Genomic DNA, 18,494 nt, shown 5'->3' with positions numbered 1-18,494 from the left:
AACTCAATATTATGAGAGTTTAAACTTAAAAAAAAAAGAGAGAGAGTCGTAACTAAACAATATATAAGGTATAACAAAGAATTCTTGAATCATAATCAAAATAATATCATAACTAATATCACAATAAATCACAATTAACAATATAATAGGCCATACTCAAATATCACAAATATTGTAAATAAGGTACAAATGGTATAGAATTTTTCTAGAGAAGGAGGGTATTCGTTAATATATATATATATATATATATATATGTTAAATTTAAATCTCAAAGACCTCACCAACAAGAACTATTTAAAGTTTTTTCTTTTGGGGTACTCTTATTAGTTTTGGTCCTAAAACTGTTCAATAGCAAACTTCAATAAGTTTTAAAAAAAAAAAAAATTAATTATATTGACAAAGGAAAAGGGGACGATTTTAATTTTTAATTTTTAATTTTTAATTATCAGATTGAAATTAAACAAAATTGTGTCATAGTGAACTTGGATTACTACACTTTCGTTTGGAATGTGGGTTGAATTTTTGACTTTTTAGCTATTTTAGCCTCGAGCAAAGTCTCGTTTGGGATGAATTTTTTAGTTTTTTTGACTTTTGTGAGAGAAAAAATGAAATGGTAATTATGATTTGGATGTGATATTTTATTTTATTGAACTAAAAAGTTCATTTTATTTTTTTGTGGCTAAAATAGCCCCAACCCAACCCAACCCAGCCTAACCCAACCCAAAAATTCATGCCAAACGATCCCTACCTAAATAAAATGAAGCTGAAAGATGCTTGATCATTGACCTTGCAAAAAAAAAAAAAAAATGCTATTTAGCATAAATTTTTGCCCTATATTAAAAATAATATATATATATATATATATAAGAACTGCTTAACTGCTTGAGGTTCGTCTTTTTTTTCTGATTTTTTCCTTTCATTTTAAATAATTTACTAATGGTAGCTTATACATTAAGTGAATATTTTTTCGCAATTACGCAAACATTGGTCAATTATGCAATAGGTTAGTTCAAAAAAAAAATAAAAAAATGCAATAGATTTTTTCGTAATTACGCAAACATTCTTGGTCAATTATGAAACAGGTTTTTTTTCATAATTACACAAACATTCTTGGTTAATTATGAAACATAAATCTTTTGTTTTTTAACAAATTACAAATACACCAATAAGGTTTATTTAAAATATGAATCGGTAATATTAGAAATTATAACTATCGTTTGTTATAAATTTTAATTTAACACAATACTCAAACGAAAAAAAACTTTTCGCCTATACAATAATAAATTATCAAAATTGTTTATTGAAAAATATTTCTCATATCATTAAAAATTATTAATTGACTTAATGATTTATTTATTAACAAAATGGTTAACTAAAAAATATTTTTCATATCATTAAAAATTGTTAATTTGCTTAATGATTTATTTATTAATAAAATTAGTCATTTGTTATGCTGAGTATGATTTATATATTAATAAAATTAGCTATTTGTGTATCTATGTATTTTCTTCTATTTTTTTTATTAATTCAATTAATTATCTTAATATTTATTTTATATTTATCTGTTAATAAGAGCAGCAAGCCCCTTGCCCTCAGTCTCCATTTGTGTATTGCTTAAAGAGCTGTTTTGAAAGCCAGTATTTTCGAAAGATCCCACTCCGTGGAGGGCGTTTAGGTATTTTATATTTATCTATTTTGAGAGAAGTTACACATCATAAATATATCTTCTAAGATTTGATTAAAATATGAATCATTCTCTATGATTTTAAAAATTACATTTCATCCCTTGAAATTTCTAATTTCATAACAAATCACCTATTTTATTAATAAATTATCAAATCAATTAACATTTTTTAATGATGTCAATAATATGTTTCAATTAATAATATAGATAATTTTATTATTGTATAGGAGAGCAATTATAATTTTTTTTTAGTTAATTCTGTTCAATAAAAAATTCTAATAAGGGTGTATTTGTAATTTTTCAAATTACAAGGGACAATTTGTATTTTAAGCAAATCTTAAGGGGTGTATTTGTAATTTGCCTTCTTTTTTTTATTTTATAAATTTGAAAGAAATGTTAAAGACTCATAAATTTACCGAAAATGATATAACAATAAAATTGGAGTCTATATCATTGTTTGTATAACAAATTAAAAAATAATACATACCGCACAACCTAATTTTATTATATATCTAATAATTTATTCTATTCAATTTCATAAAATAATATTTTAATTTTTTAAAAATTATCAAAATATAAAACTTAAATATACTATAATAATAACACGGACCTTTTTAAACTAACACACATATATATATATATATATATAAAAGAATAGCTTTGGTCAAAGAGATTGTACTTTCTTTTCTCATTTTGTCCTCTTGTTTTGGTAATATTTACTAATATTACTGGTACTAATTTAGATGACGGTTTTTTTCGTGATTGTGTAGAAAAGCTTGTTTAATTATGAAATATGAATATTTTATTTTTTAAAATAGCTTTGGTCAAAGAGGCTTGTATTTTTTTTTTCATTTTGTCTTTTTTTTTTTGTGGTAATATTTACCAATATTGCTGATACTAATTTAGATGATGGTTTCTCTTGTAATTATACAGAAAAACTTGGTCAATAATAAAATATGAATATTTTGTTTTTAAATAAATTAAAAATAAACCCATGAGATTTGTTTAAAATATAAATTGCCACTATAATATTAGAAATTACAACTATAACAAAAATAAATAAATAAATAAATAACTACTTTCTTATGCAATAATAAAATTATCAAATTATTTGTTGAAAGATATTTCTTATATCATTAAAAATTATTAATTGACTTAATGATTTATTTATCAACATTTTAATTTAAAATATTAAGATGTATAAAATATATAAAAATGCTTCATTTAAATTTTAGTGCCTAAAATTTAGAAAAAATTAAGTCATGTATGCTCTCATAAAAGATAATACATAGGTAATCAACTTAAATAATTTAATTAATTTACATTTTTTCATACAATTTTTTGTATTTTAACATTTAACCGGTGCCCATAGGCCATGTGACGAAAAAATAAATTAAAAGCTCAGATTTTTTGCACACCTTTAGAGGTGCATACCATATGCACTTTACCACCAAAAAAAAAAAAAAACCTTTACTACAAAATTTCCCAACATCAATCACAACATGCATAATCTTGCTATAAATTGGTTTAATAAAAAAATGTAGTAACTAAATTACAAATTTTTGCACCATCAATTACCCAAATTTGAACAGTTTTTACACCAATTTGTTGCAAAGTTACTCATTTTATTGTTGATGTTACGAATTTTGGTGGTTAAATTACGCATTTTATGGCAGGACGCACATTTTATTGTAAAGTTATATCATAGCATTTCTCTATTTTCTTTTAAAGTGATTTTAAAGTGATTGTTTGTATAGGTGGTATGTTCTCAATTTTTGACTATTGAATCTTGAGCTTTTGTAAAACTAAATATTAGTCATCGAAAAAAAGAGAAAAACTCATGGAAAATGGTTATTACCTCTAAAAAGAAAAAAAAATAAAAATAAATAAAGTTTCACATTTATAACAAAATAACTTCGCAGTTTTGAATTTTGTCAATTTAAATTTTATCTTCAGTTGACTAAAAAGATGAACGCTTAAAAATTACATCATTATAATCATGTTACAAATTTTAAAAAACATATTTATAATTTATTTAAATTAAAAAATAAATTTTAATATCTTGTGCAACTAGCCCGTGTCGGGCATGCTTTACTATACCCAAAATACTTATACTTCATAAGTATATTTTAGTGAAGAAAAATGTTTGGTGGTCATAAATTTTGTGATTTAAATAGTCTAAAAACATCAAAACGACGTCGTTTTAATATTTTCAAAGTTGTTTTGTACCCAAAATGATATCATTTTGACATTTTCAGACTATTTAAATCATAAAATTTATGACTACCAATTATTGTCCTTTAGTGAATATGTAATTTATTTATTTTTTGACCAAGCAAACAAGCAAGCACACAAGCCAACAAGTCACTTGGGAATGGATTCTAGCAAATATAAAATGCGTAGAAATCATAAAATCGAGTTTTTGGAGTGGACATATTGGTTGTTTGTGGTGCAAAGTCTAAATGGGGACATATTATTGCTAGTCAAATATTTTTTTATGGTTCAAAGTTTAGTTAGTGGAGACAATAGTCAACCCAAGGTTTTGACCAATACACTATAGTTTGCTCTCGCCGACCACTAAAATCATCCACTAAAAAAAATAATAATAATTTTTTTTAATAAGATCACGTGGAGAAAGAAGATTTATGTAGTCGATCCTGTTTGATGGGATTTGAGACTTGATTTGGTTTTGTTTGGTTTAGTTTAGACAGGCCCGACCTTGAGATTTTTGGGACCTAAAGCCGACAATCAACTAATAAATTTTTGGGACCCTTCACATTTTTTTTTTTCATTGAATGAAAAAAAAAATTGAAAGTAAAGGATAAAAGATTTGTGTCAAAATTACAAAAAATACTTAGCATTACATTACATTACAATAACTAATAAGTATCGTTTGATCTTCACTCTTCTTGTATTTTTAGAAACAAATAAATCAATCACACTTGCATAATCTAATTTTTTTGCAAAATCATTTTCAATGAATGACAATACTAATTATTTTAAATGGGCCTTTCAATTTTTTAATGGATCAATTTATTTTAAGTTAATGTGGGTCTTCCTTAATTTTTTTTGACTTAAAATATACTTAATCTATTAGACTAAACTATAATAAGCGAGACCCCTTTTTTGGATCTACTTTCAATGGATAACCATGCTAATTTTTTTGAGTGGCCTTTTAATTTTTTAATGGATCAATTTATTTTAAATTAATTTAAGCATTTTTTAATTTTTTTAAATTTAAAATATACCTAATATATTACACGGCCTTGTAGCTTATACCCTAAGGCCGGCCCTGGGTTTAGACTAAATTGTCTTTGTATGATAAATGTACGTGTTTGGACATGTTATACAATTTGCTTTACGTTTGTATTTACACTTTGTGAAGACAAAATAAAATAAAAGAGAAAAAAACAGAAAAATAAATGTCCATGTTTGGACATGTAATACATTTTTTTTTCTTTTATTATTTTTTTCACAAATCTCTATTTTTTTTTTTTAAATTTAAAATCTAGACAAAAATTTAAAAAGATAATGTAAATGCGATCAACATTGTCTTTGGGTGACACTAGATCCTTTTGAATGGGGCAATGGTTGAAATGGGGAAGTGTTTTTTTTCTTTTTTAGAATGGAAAAGTAACGTACTCTTTAAAAAAAAGTACTTAAAAAATAAAATATATAAGGTAAAATACAAATTTGTTGCGATGATGCAGTCAAAATAAATCTAATACACATTTTACTTTTGAAATTCTTTTTTCCACTTCTTGATGGTTGAAATAAGCATCCCTTCTTTTATCCAAAACGTTTAAACTTTAAATTACTAGTAACAAGTTAATTAGAAGTTTCTACTACATCCAAGATCACCAATACAAATTCCAATGTAACATACAGAGTGGGTCGTGATTGTAAGAGGAGCTAATTTGAACCCACTAAATTAATTAGGCCCAATAGTCCCAGGTTAGTGGGCCCGAATTTATCGCAAGTCGAAGATTGGTGGGCCTGGATTTATCGCCATTAAACGGGCCGAATCGCTCTAAGCCTCGAAAGGGTTCAGATCCGCGAACTTAGAGACGTACTTGGGTTCGGACTCGAAAGGGTTCGGATCCACGAACCTAGAGATCCAAAGCACTTGGCTTCGAACGGATTCAGACGCAATCTAGAAACCGCTCCATTAATGAGTCCTAGAACACTTGCGGGCTCGGAGCTTTTCCGAGATCTATGCAGCAGAACCATAGGCGTAATGGAGTTCGAACAAAGGACCTGATCCTGAGGATGGTGAGTGGAGATAAATTCACTTTTCGGTTAAACTAGCCTATACTTGGGTTGAGGTGGCACAACCTCGGGGAGTCCATGAGACTTGGCAATATTTAGCGGCGTCGAGTTCTTTAGGACTACCTCGACCCTTTAGGATGATTGGGGATCATTGGTTAGTTGTGGCTAAGAAGAAGGGTTGGCCGAGAGGTTGATCTCCTCTTCGGGATTTTTCTCATCCTCAGAGAGGTCACCTCCTCGGACAAGGTGGTTAGAGAGAATATTCCTCATGTGTCTTGCACATGGGCTCCATCCTACATCATGAAGTGCCTATAAATAGCACACACCCATAGTTTTACAAGGGATGGATTTTGGAGAGAAAACTCTTAGGAAAAAACTAATTTCCCTTCTCCATTATCAACCTTGAGAGTGAAAGTAAGAGATCCATGGGAGAGCCTTATCATTATTCTCTCTCTTGCTACTTTGCCTTCTTCTTCACCCAATCTCTTATCTCCATCATCTCTTTACTTTTGTGTTCTTAGTTGAGACTATTGAAGAATCTAAGCCTCTCATCATCTTCTAGAGAATTCGAATTTTTCTTCAAGGATCTTCGAAGATCTTCGAATTTTGCAACGGCGTTCTTGAACCCTCTTATACATTTGGCGACTCCGCTAGGGAGGCAGATTGGTTAGTGGTCTCAACGAGATCTGTAACCCACACAACTCCAACAAGAATGGCGTGAGAAGATGGAGTTCACCAACAAGGATCCTCTAATGGTGGTGATGACAGGACCATGGCTTCAGATCAACCACTTTTGCTCGAAGTCATTCAAGGACTTCAAAATACTCAGCAAGAGATTCTTACCACTCCTCATAATCTCACCCACACAATGTTGGTGATGAGTTCTAATTTTGCACCAACGCCAAACGAAAATCAAATTGGCGGTGGAGTTATCTCCGCCGGAGTGCAAAATCAAATCTAAGGAGAAGTAGGCCTCAGTTAGCTTGTGGCTCATGGCAACATAGCCGCAGTAACACCGGCTCAAACCACAGTAGGCGGCAGTAGTTTGCCCATGCCCGGGCTTCATGGCGTGCCAAGCCAAGATCCAATGGTGACTAGGGGAGGTTTTGGTGTGATGAATGGCGCTTCGGCGACTGTTGGTGTCTAGGAAAATATAAGGGGCATAATGACGCAAAAAAGAGCTCTGCCCGTACCTAATCTTGTTACACCACCAGTAAATCTTGCTCAAGTACCAAGCGGGCCTCCTTTGGTGCCGACAACAAATTTGCAAGCCCAACCCAGTATAGCTGCACCGTGCAGTGGATTTTACGGGACTTAATTCAATGTCCCATCACCAACTGGATTGTCCATAGGCGCTGATGGCCAATATCGTCAAATTTCCTTACCAATGATGAATTCGCAACACCAGAATGGCCAAGTTGCCCCTAGCTCAATCTTCGGGCCCATAAGCCAAGTTCCGAGAATACCACCATCTAACTCTCTCCCTCAACAGTTTCTTACTCTCGCCGATGTGCAAGCCATGTTAGATCTCGAACGGGGCAGAAAGACTTTACCCTCTTTGCCTGATTCGGATGTCAAGCAGTCTTACCCTATTGAGATGCTGAGCTATCCATACCCTGAGGGGTATATAGTGCCGAAGTTCATCAAGTTCGATGGTAAACAAAGAAATGCTCGAGAATATGTTGTGCGATTCATCGAGACTCTGGTTATTCATGGTTCAAACCACGTCCTCCGGCTGAGAGAATTCTCTAAGTTCCTTACTGATCGAGCATATAGTTGGTATGTTAATTTGGCCCCAAAGTCTGTCCGAAGTTGGGAGGAAATGGTTAACAGATGCCACTCCAAGTTCTTTCAAGTGGCGGAGAAGGTGACCACACTTACATCATGTAAGGAAAAACATGGAGAAAGTGAAGACATCCTTGACTACGTCAAAAGGTTTCAGGACAAGGTTGTGGATTGCCATGAAGCAGTGGAGGAGAGTTATCTGGTTCAAATCTATCTAAAGGGGGCATTGAGTAGGTACAAAATGTTTCTAGTTAATCACAAGCTACCTACATTCTCGGCACTAATAGAAACAGTTCGGAACATGTCACGACCCAAACCCGCCCCTATGGGATTAGCACCGTGACCGGCCAGTAATCCGAGATTACCGAAGGCCTGCTTAATAGTAAAACAGTAATACAAAGTACAGGGGTTGGCGGAAGCCAAAATAGTAATTAAAAGATGTCCAATGAGCTGTGACAGTCAGTATGCAAAAAGACTTTTTAACACATATTCACATTCAGGACAAAACAGTACTATACATACATATACAAACATTCGGGTTATGGACCAAGTCCCTACCATAACAGTACAGTACAGGTCTATACAATTTATACAAAACAGATACAGAAAGGGAAAAATCTAAAACACTCCGAAGTAGCCTTAGCTTGGCAGCACTTGGAACCTCAAGGTGAGGCACGATGGTTGGCTTGACAAAACAAGAGCTAATCCGACGCTCCTAACTTCGGTCCGGTGCCTGAACACCTACATATATATATAAACAGTAAGCTAAAACCCAGTAAATAACATATGCGTAAAGAGGTTAAGAATGAATGTCCTTTTAGTATTGAAAACAGTCATTTATCAGTATATCAGTCATTCAGTTTCTGGCTCATAATTCATGCCATAACAGTCATTCCGAAACTATAATAGTCATATGTGGTACATCCAATAGCAAAACAGTATAGTAGGTCTTAACAAACCGAGCAGTCAATGATGGCCATCATGTCAGTAAACAGTAGTGGTTCCAAACATGGGAATCGACAGAGATCTCCGTAACAGTAGCAGAAACAATTCAGTAACAGTAAATTGCTATGAATGCCACGAATACAGTTCACAAATAGGACAAACATTCATTCAGTAAACAATGTCATTTCATAAAGCAGTACAGTCATTTGTTCAGAAAATAATCTCAATTGAACATATCTTTACAACATTATTACTCACAGAGTTCTGGGCTATAGATAAGCTAGTACGCGTCCTCGGATGCCAACCCTACACAGTTACAGAACGAACACACATTAAGCTACACAGTTGGAAAAATAATAACTTAATCCCTAAATTGCCTCGATGTGGTTCTATATCAATAACCTCATTAAGATGCCTTAAACTAGGCCTAGGAGTGCCTAGGATGAAATGAGGATACAAAGATGTACTTTAAAACACTTTTCAGAATTTTTCAGAAAACAGGGGTCTCGCTCGAGCGTGGCTTTATATGCTCGAGCAGACATGCAGACAAAAGAGCTCCGCTCGAGCGTGACTTCCATCGCTCGAGCGGGTTGTAAGCTACAGTAAAAATACTGGATGCACAAAAATCACGCTCAACGGGTGCTCGATCCACGCTCGAGTGTGAGACACAAGTCCTCGCTCGAGCGCGAACTCTCTCGCTCAAGCGGACTGTAAACATATGCAAAGTACTAGATACACGCATTTCACGCTCGAGCGTCACTTTTTTCGCTCGAGTGGACTTCATGTATTCAGAGTGTACGCTCGAGCGTGGAGTTCCTCGCTCGAGCGTGGGTCCAAAATTTGGAATTTCCAGATTTGAATCTCAAGCTCAAAACTCAACTTCAATGCATCAAAACTCAACCTCTTGGGCCCATTTTATGGAAAAACACTTTAAACCCATGATATAACATGTTTTGAAGATCAATTTGTAAAATCAAAGCCCAAAGGTGAGTCAATTAAACACCATTTTCAAATAAAACATCAAGAACATGATGAACATGCAACATGCATGAATTTAATCAACTTCAAAGCTTCCAAAGCATGATCAAATGAGTTAATTCACTCCCAAACATGATGAATTCATGGACTATAACCCAAATATGGACGTGCATGCAATAATTTCTATGAATCATGCAAGATATAACTCAAATGCAAGCTCAAGAAGATGGTTCTCCTACCTTAGACCTCGAATTACAAGTGTAGAAGCTCAAATATGCAAATTTCCTCCAATCTCCTAAGCTTCCAAGCCAAAACAAGATGAAAACAATTCTCTCCTAAGTCCCTCTCTCTCTCTAGTCAATTTGGACTCAAGTGGCTGAGGAAATGTGATAAAGCTAACATAAAGAAATCAAACAAATGGCTCATGGAATAGTCCATTAAGTGGCATTCTTGTAAATAAGTCCAACTTTGATAATTTAGCTTATTTAATCCAAATTAATCATACCAAATCAATTTTCAATTAAATATACTATAAAATCACATAAATTCCAATTAGCATAAAACATTAATCAATTTCAGATTCGGCCGCCGATAAGGCTTTCAATTTGCAGTTTAAAACATAAAACATGAACAGATAATTTAACAGTCAGACAGATAGACATGCATTTAAACTAACACACTCAATCAATTAGCTCAGAATTTTAATCAATTCAATTACTTATCATGATCCGTCTCAGTTTAGCAGTAATTAGTGGTGTTATCAGTAAACAGTAGTGAGGGTTGTCACAAAACATTAGCACTCCTCAGGCTCAGGAATCCAGATTTAAGGCCAGTTACAAGACTAGCTTCAAATCGTCTCATAGACCTGTTGTTGCTGCTACCTCTGCCCCAGGTACCCAAAAGTCACAAGGAGGGGGTCATAGAGGCCAAAAGAGGAAGCAATATAATGGTGAAATGTGGAATCAAGGAGGTAAAAGCTCTAGTTAAGGAATGGGTGGCTGATGGAGAGCTAAAATTGCCTTGTGTCGAAGAAATGCCATAAAAAAAGGATCGCGAGAGCCTCGAATTTTGCGTCTGTCATCGCACATGGAAACATCCGACAAAGAAGTGTTGGACTCTTAGGAAAATCTTCAAAGATAAAGTCGAGGCAGACGAATTGAGGTTCAAAAAGTAAGGGACTCAAGACATCCGAGAACGACCATATCCTCAGCACCGAGACAAGGACAAGAATGTTGCTATGATAGCTTACGAGGGCCTGATGATTGAAGCTATCGCCAATCTCGATGACGATGATTGTTATCTAGACAACGTTTTCGAGCCCAAGGGTGAACAAGTTTACTATGGAAGTGCTCTCGATCCAGAGGGCAAAACCTTTATTACTCATGTCGAAGATCCCTTTGATCCAGAAGGAGGAGAAAAGTACTACGGAAGAGGACACCATGTTTAGATGGCATCTTATTTTGAAGAAACCGAGGAGATGGTTAACTACGAGCCTCCAAGAGTGGAAAAAGATCTGGATCACTATGCCAAAACCCTGCAAGACTGTGTGAAGTTCAAGCAATTCTTCGACCAGCTTGAACTTTTTAGGGACGCAAGAATAGAAATCACTAAGTCTATCATCAATATAGCCGAGGCACGCCATGAGAAATGCATGTCGACTGAGGGATCTATCCCGAGGAAGGCAAAAGAGCTATCTAGTGCCATTACTTTCTCCGAGACTGATCGGAAGTATCCATTTTCTCACAACCGCCCACTTTATGTGATTGCTTTTACTAATGGGGTTGAGTTCAAAATGGCCTTTCTAGATAGTGGAGCCTCTATCAACATTATGACTCGCGCTACTCTAGAAAAGGCCAGAATCTCTGAAGAGCGCATTGTGAAGCAGCCGATAGTCATCACTGGCTTTGGTGGATAAAGGAGAGTTACTATAGGATGCGTAACAGTTGATTTAGCCATCGGAGAGATTCGCTCGGCCACCAAGTTCCATATTATCGATTCCGAGGCAAATTATCACATCATTCTAGGGAGGACCTGGATGCATAGATATAGGATTGTATCGTCAAGTTATTATCAGTGTGTTAAGGCTAAATGAAGGAAGAAGACGGTGACAATTTAGGCTACAGAAAGGCCTTTCGAGACCCATGAAGCTCATTATTTTGATGCCATCTACTTCACCGAATTAGCTGTCGAAGAATTTCCCACCACCTCTAAGCCTCGGGGGGTCAAAATTCCTCGTTGGGAGGATATCAAAGACGACAAGGAGCCAAGGGTAGAATCAAGTAAATGGGCGATGTCTCGACCAGAAAGTCCGCCTATTCCTCGGAAGGTGATGAAAGTCCGAGAATGAGGCAAGACGGTGTATTATTTGTGAAAGTGCAGGGAGTCGATTTCTTCATCCACCGACTCCGAGTTAAAAGAAGAGTCTCCTGACAATGACATAGTAATAAAGCCTGAAGTGGCTCCAGAATGCATGCAAGATGGGCCGAAGCCTAAGCCCGAATAACTTATTGAAATAGATCTGAGTGATGGACAAGATGCACCAAGGTTGATATTTATAAGTTCGAGCCTTAGCCCAGAGAAGCGGTAACAATTGTTAAAATTGATAAGCCGGTACTTAGATGTGTTTGCTTGGTCATATAAAGAAATGCCCGGACTAGATCCTGATCTAGTCTCCTATTATTTTGATGTGTTCCCAAACTCCAAGCCAATCAAGCAAACTGCTCAAAAATATCATCCAGATCTTAAAGAGAAGATTAAGGAGGAGAATGAAAAACTTCAACAGACAGGTTTCATCCAGCCAATACAATACCCCACGTGGTTGGCAAACATAGTGCTAGTAAAGAAGAAGAACGGTCAAATCAGAGTATGTGTAGACTTTCGAGATTTGAACAAATCTTGCTCGAAGGATGAATTCCCTTTACCTCATATACACCCTCGTGGATGCCACCTCGGGACACCAGATGTTCTCATTCATGGATGGATTCAGCGGATACAATCAGATTAAGATGACTGAAGAAGACGCAGAAAAGACTGCTTTTAGAACACCTCTTGGAAACTTCTTCTATACAGTCATGCCTTTCGGACTCAAGAATGCCGGAGCAACTTACCAAAGGGCTATGACTACAATCTTTCAAGACATGATCCATCATGAGGTGGAAGATTATGTTGATGATCTAGTAGTGAAATCCAAGAAAGAAGAGGACCATCTCCGAGACCTTGAGAAAGTATTCAAGAGGTGCCAGAAATTCAAAATGAGAATGAATCCTCTCAAATGTGCTTTCGGGGTGACGCTTGGGAAATTTCTCTGATTTCTTGTACATAGGCACAGTATCGAGGCAGATGAAGACAAGGTCAAATCTATCAGAGCAATGCCTCCCCTGCATTCTCAGAAGGAGTTAAAGAAGTTCCTTGGGAAGGTGTCTTATATTCAGAGGTTTATCCCAACACTTGCAGAGATCTCTGCCCCTTTTGGCTCGTTATTAAAAGGAGTGCCAAGTTCGAGTGGAACCAAGAGCACCAAAAAGCCTTTGAGAGAATCAATGCGGCCTTGACCTCGCCTCAGACCATGATAGCCCCATAGTTCGGGGTGCCTCTAATGTCGTACCTAACCTCAACCCCCAAATCCATAGGGGCATTATTGGTCCAAGATGTAGATGGAGTAGAACGTCCGGTGTATTATATCAGCCGGAAGATTCGAGGAGCAGAAGTCCAATATACTCCGGTAGAGAGACATTGTTTAGCTTTGGTATTCACCGTCTAAAAGCTCAGACATTACTTCTTAGCTCATCAGATTCAGATTGTTACTAGAAGTGATCCAATCCGATACCTCCTCAGCAAGCCTGCTTTAACCGGGAAGGTGGCAAGATGGTTGTTAGCACTGGATGAATTCGAGATCACGTGTGTAGCTCCCAAGGCTATCAAAAGCCAAGCCTTAGCCGATCTCCTTGCCTAATTTTCAAATGGTGACTATGAACCAGTCAATGAAGAATTAAGAGGAAAAGTGCATGTAGCTATGTGTAGACACTCCATTTTTGACCGCCTTTAAGACTTGGACGCGATTGATGGTTTTGGAAGTTGTGCAGTGCAAATGGTCGATTTCTTCGGCAACAGGAGAGTCAAATCTCAACTTCGTACCCCTTTTTGGACCAAAACAATCTTGATCAAAAGATTTTAGACCTTAAAACCCTCTCTTTCAAAACGTTTTTGAAATAAAATTTTTACGATGTTCCGAGGCTCGCATTTTGTCAAATGTTGCGCTTTTCGGTAAACCGAGCAAGGACAAAGTGGAAATGAACGAAAGAGAGATGAGATCTTTGAAAAATCTTTCAAAACACCTTGTCTAGGGGTTTGGAGTTGAAGAAAAGAGGAGAAGAGAAAGCAAAACTAGTTTGGGAGAAGTTTGGCATGAATCCGGATAGGACCAAATCTGCGCGGCTTCACCGAAACGGGCATAACCCTTTGCACAAGAGGAATTTTAATGCGAGGTTGGTGCCATTGGAAAGCTAACTTCTGGGGCTTCAATCTAGCCACATGGAAAACCAGAAAATCAGATGGCCTACCAGCTTTTTTGGTCAAAAGTGGTTCAGCATGAATCCGGGAAGGAGAGAAAACATCTGCGCGGCTTCACCGAAACGGGCATAACTCTTTGCACAGAAGGAATTAAGATATGAGGCCACCACCGTTGGAAAGCTTACTTTCGGGGCTTTATTTTTCACTCAAGAATATCCTAAGGACAAGTCCGGGTGGGGGAGATATGGTTGGTTGAAGTCCGTTTGGACCGAATCTGCGCGGCTTCACCAAAACTGGCATAACTTTTTGCACAGGAGGAATTTTAATGCAAGGTTTGCGGCATTGGAAAGCTAACTTCAAGGGCTTCATGGACGTCTAGCTTTGGGGCTTGAACCTTTTGACCCATGGCCGGCCGACCAGGGGGAGTGGCCGGCCGGCCACTTGAACTGGCCGGCTTGCTTCTTGCTTTTTGCCCTCTCTGAATACTTTACAGCTGTGCCAGCTGGGGGGCATTTGGTGCATCCTCCATACACATCTTTGAAGCTTCCAAGAGAAGCTTTGACCTCTCTTCTCTATAAGAGAGGCCCTCGTCTTCATATCTAAGGATTGAACATTTTTGCTTAAGGCATATAACCTCCCTCTTCCATTGTCACTATTCCAAGCTCCAAAACCCTAATTTTCTAGGTCCATTTGCACTACAACCCTTAGCACCACACCTCCATCATCCATTCCAACACCTTGGAAGTCATTTGCAGATGTTAAAAGCTCACCAACTTGGTCCAAAAGCTGCTGGAGGTCGGCTCTTCAAGGGTAAGTGTCTATTTCCCTTAAACTTGCATTTTTTTGCTTCATTACTTAGCCTTACTTGCAAGCATTTTTGGGCTTCGACCCAAACTTTAAAATGTCTTATTTTGATCCCCTCTTCAACTTTGTTTAAGGGCACTTTTCTGTTTGAGGTCATTTACTTCCCTTTATCCTCTATCTCTCTTTTAGGGCTATTTTTGCATCCTATTTTAGCCTTACTTGTGAGCATTTTCGAGATTTTGTATAAACTGGAAAAAGTCTTGTTTTGACATCCTCTTCAAGTTTTGTTAAGGTCCCATTTCTGTTTGGGGTCATCTTCCCCCTATGCATGCTTCATCTCTTCATGATTAAGGCTATGCAATAGAGCACTTGCATTGGCCATGGTTTGGCCTCTTAGCCACTGAAATCCAGTGGATTTTCAGTGGTTTTGATGCATTTTTAAGGGCCAAAATTAGAGGGGGGTGACCCCCTCTCTCCTTGTCTTGTTTGGGGGTTTTTTTGGCTTTCCAAAGGGGCTCTATTTTTCATGCATCGAAGTCACTTTTTGAGACCAATTTTGTGGGTTTTAGGGTCTGCCTTAGGTCTGTCCAGGACCCTTTTGATCATATTTTATGTCTACAATGCATGTGTAGAGCAATCCCATCCAAGGCCTTTCAAAGGGGCCTTTCTTTGCATGTTTCCTAGACCCATTTCAGGGCCAATTTGGTGAGTTTTAGGGCTGTCATAGTCCATTTCTAGAGGTGATTTTGCTATGCTTCATGTCTATCTTGTATGTGCTTAACAACCCCTTGCATGGCTCTCCAAAGAAGCCTCTCATTTTTGCATACGTTGGCTGCATTTCAATGATTATTTGGGCATATTTTGGCATGTTTTGTTCACTCATTTTGGCTGGTTTGATGAGATCTCATGCGCATCATATAGTTGTCATACAACCCATACTTACTAGCCAATGTTGCATGCTATTTTAGTCCATCATGTTAGCATCTTTTGGCTATGCTTTAAACTGAAAATGTGCATGTTTTGGGACTTCCTTAGCTCTGTCTTTAGACTTCATGATCAAATAATACTTGCTTTGTATACTTGTGGTTCAATGCATTGGATTAGTTTTGAGTTTCGGGGCTTATTCCATGCATCGAGTGCCATATTTTCATGTTTCGGGATCATTTAGCATCATGTTTCAGCGCTGAAAATTACATGTTTGTATGCCATCTTTCATCCCTTCTCATGTTTTGGTAGAGTGGTATTTTATGCCTTAGGTTCGGTCCTCGATATGCGTGCACGTGTGCACGCATTTCGGTTGTCTCATTTTCATCTAATGGCCACTGATGTGAGTGTGGCTGAGGTCCACTCATGTTGGTGTAAGTCAATCATGCATTGTGTATGCCGTTTCGTTTCATAGCATTGCATATGCTAGGTTGCATGTTAAAGCATTGTGTATGCCATGTTACATCGAGCATTGTGTATGCCATCTCATAGCATTGCGTATGCTAGGTTGTATGGTAGTCGTATTGTGTATGCCATCTTATTTGCATTGTGTTTGGGATAGGAGTTAGCCCAAGCACGAGAAACGAGGGACGTTTTGTACTCTGAGTGACGGAACGTGTCTCAATTCCCGGTCGCCGACACTCCGGATTACCCATGATGTAGTTTAGGTCTTGTTGTGTTTTGATGTGCATTCATTCACATTGAGTCGTGCAATTTGACTCCTCAACCATCATGCATCGAGATGCGTGATTGATGGCACGAGAATCGAGGACTACACTCCCTGAAGAGTAGTCATGCATACATATGTGAAAATACTTTGCCATGCCCCTTTGTTGCTCTCTATTGTAGCAAATCAGAAATCAGTAGCCTTTTGGAGCTTTGCACAATATTCCGAGAACAATTGCTAATAGAGGCAAACGGGGCATCGTAAAGAATTTCCCGACGAAGGCAACCCGAGCATGCATCATTCATCATTCGGAACAGAGCCGAGGCGGTCCATAGCTTGCATGCTAATTTATTCGCTTTCCTAGTTAATTTGTTAATTAATTAGGATTTTGTACTTATTCGGATTGTATTATTCTTTCGGACCCTCCGAGCGAGGGCACAATTGTAATAAGTGTGCGCGCGTGTGATATATGTTTTCCAACCCTATGTCTTTCTCCCTTTTATTTACCACCTTATGATGGTTAGATTAGGGCATGTTTCAATTAGCATACAGTATGATAGCATGTTTGCATCATTTATCTGTCTTACATGCACCGGGCTCGGCGCACCATACTAACTGCATTTGTATTTCAATTCCAAGTTGAATACTTGTTAGTTGTAGCATTTCATATGCCATCTTTAGAATAGCCGAGCCTATCTTAGTTGCATTTTGCATGTGTTGCATTAGGCATTTCTGTATAGCTAGGATCATGAATGGATTTCTAACATTGCTTTTGTTTTGGCTTGGAGTACTCGGTAAGTTTTATGCTTTAGCATCCTTGCATGCGTGTGAGTGACTGCCACGATAACATGCTTACCATGAGGCTATGTGCTTATATGATATACCTGCCTGAATGCCTGTGGGTGAAGGTTGGGTTATCCGAATTGGAACAATTCATTAAATGCGAGTTTAAAACCCACTAGATAGTGGCAAATCATCTTGTTTTCTAAGCCCACCTGAGGGTGGCAAATCCACATTTTAGCCTACTTGTGAGTAGCAAACCGCTTTAAAAAAACAAACATTCTCCCTTTTATTTACCAGCTTATGATGGTTAGATTAGGGCATGTTTCAATTAGCATACAGTATGATAGCATGTTTGCATCATTCATCTGTCTTGCATGCACCGGGCTCGGCGCATCATAATAACTGCATTTGTATTTCAATTCCAAGTTGAATACGTGTTAGCTGTAGCATTTCATATGCCATCCTAGAATAGCCGAGCCCATCTTAGCTGCATTTTGCATGTGTTGCATTAGACATTTCTGTATAGTTAGGATCATGCATGGATTTCTAACATAGCTTCTGTTTTGGCTTGGAGTACTCAGTAAGTGTTTATGCTTTAGCATCCTTGCATGTGTGTGAGTGACTACCATGATAGCGTGCTTACCATGAGGCTAAATGCTTATATGATATAACTGCCTGAATGCCTGTGGGTGAAGGTTGGGTCATTTGAATTGGAACAATTCATTAATTGTGAGTTTTAAGCCCACTAGATAGTGGCAAAATCATGTTTCTAAGCCCACCCGAGGGTGGCAAATCCACGTCTTAGGCTACTTGCGGGTAGCACCATCAAACCATTTTCAAAATAAACAAACATGAAATGTTTTATTCCAATTCAGGTGATCCAGTCTATACTTGTATGCTGTGCACATCACATAGTAAATCTAGGCTAATAACCGGAATAAGAACGCATAATGTTTTCAAAACTGGATATCATGGTTAGTAGAGGCCGATCTTTGATCGGGCGAGCGGGGGTGCTCACGAAGTGACCTTCCCCAATCGTACCCAAGTTCCCGAGCCGAGGCAACTTTGGTGATGACGGACACGTGG

The sequence above is a fragment of the Camellia sinensis genome, chromosome 5 (genome assembly GCF_055761805.1).
Source record: "Camellia sinensis isolate YWXY chromosome 5, ASM5576180v1, whole genome shotgun sequence".
NCBI lineage: Eukaryota > Viridiplantae > Streptophyta > Magnoliopsida > Ericales > Theaceae > Camellia > Camellia sinensis.
The sequence above is the reverse complement of the archived record's forward strand: the minus strand, read 5'-3'. Positions refer to the sequence as shown.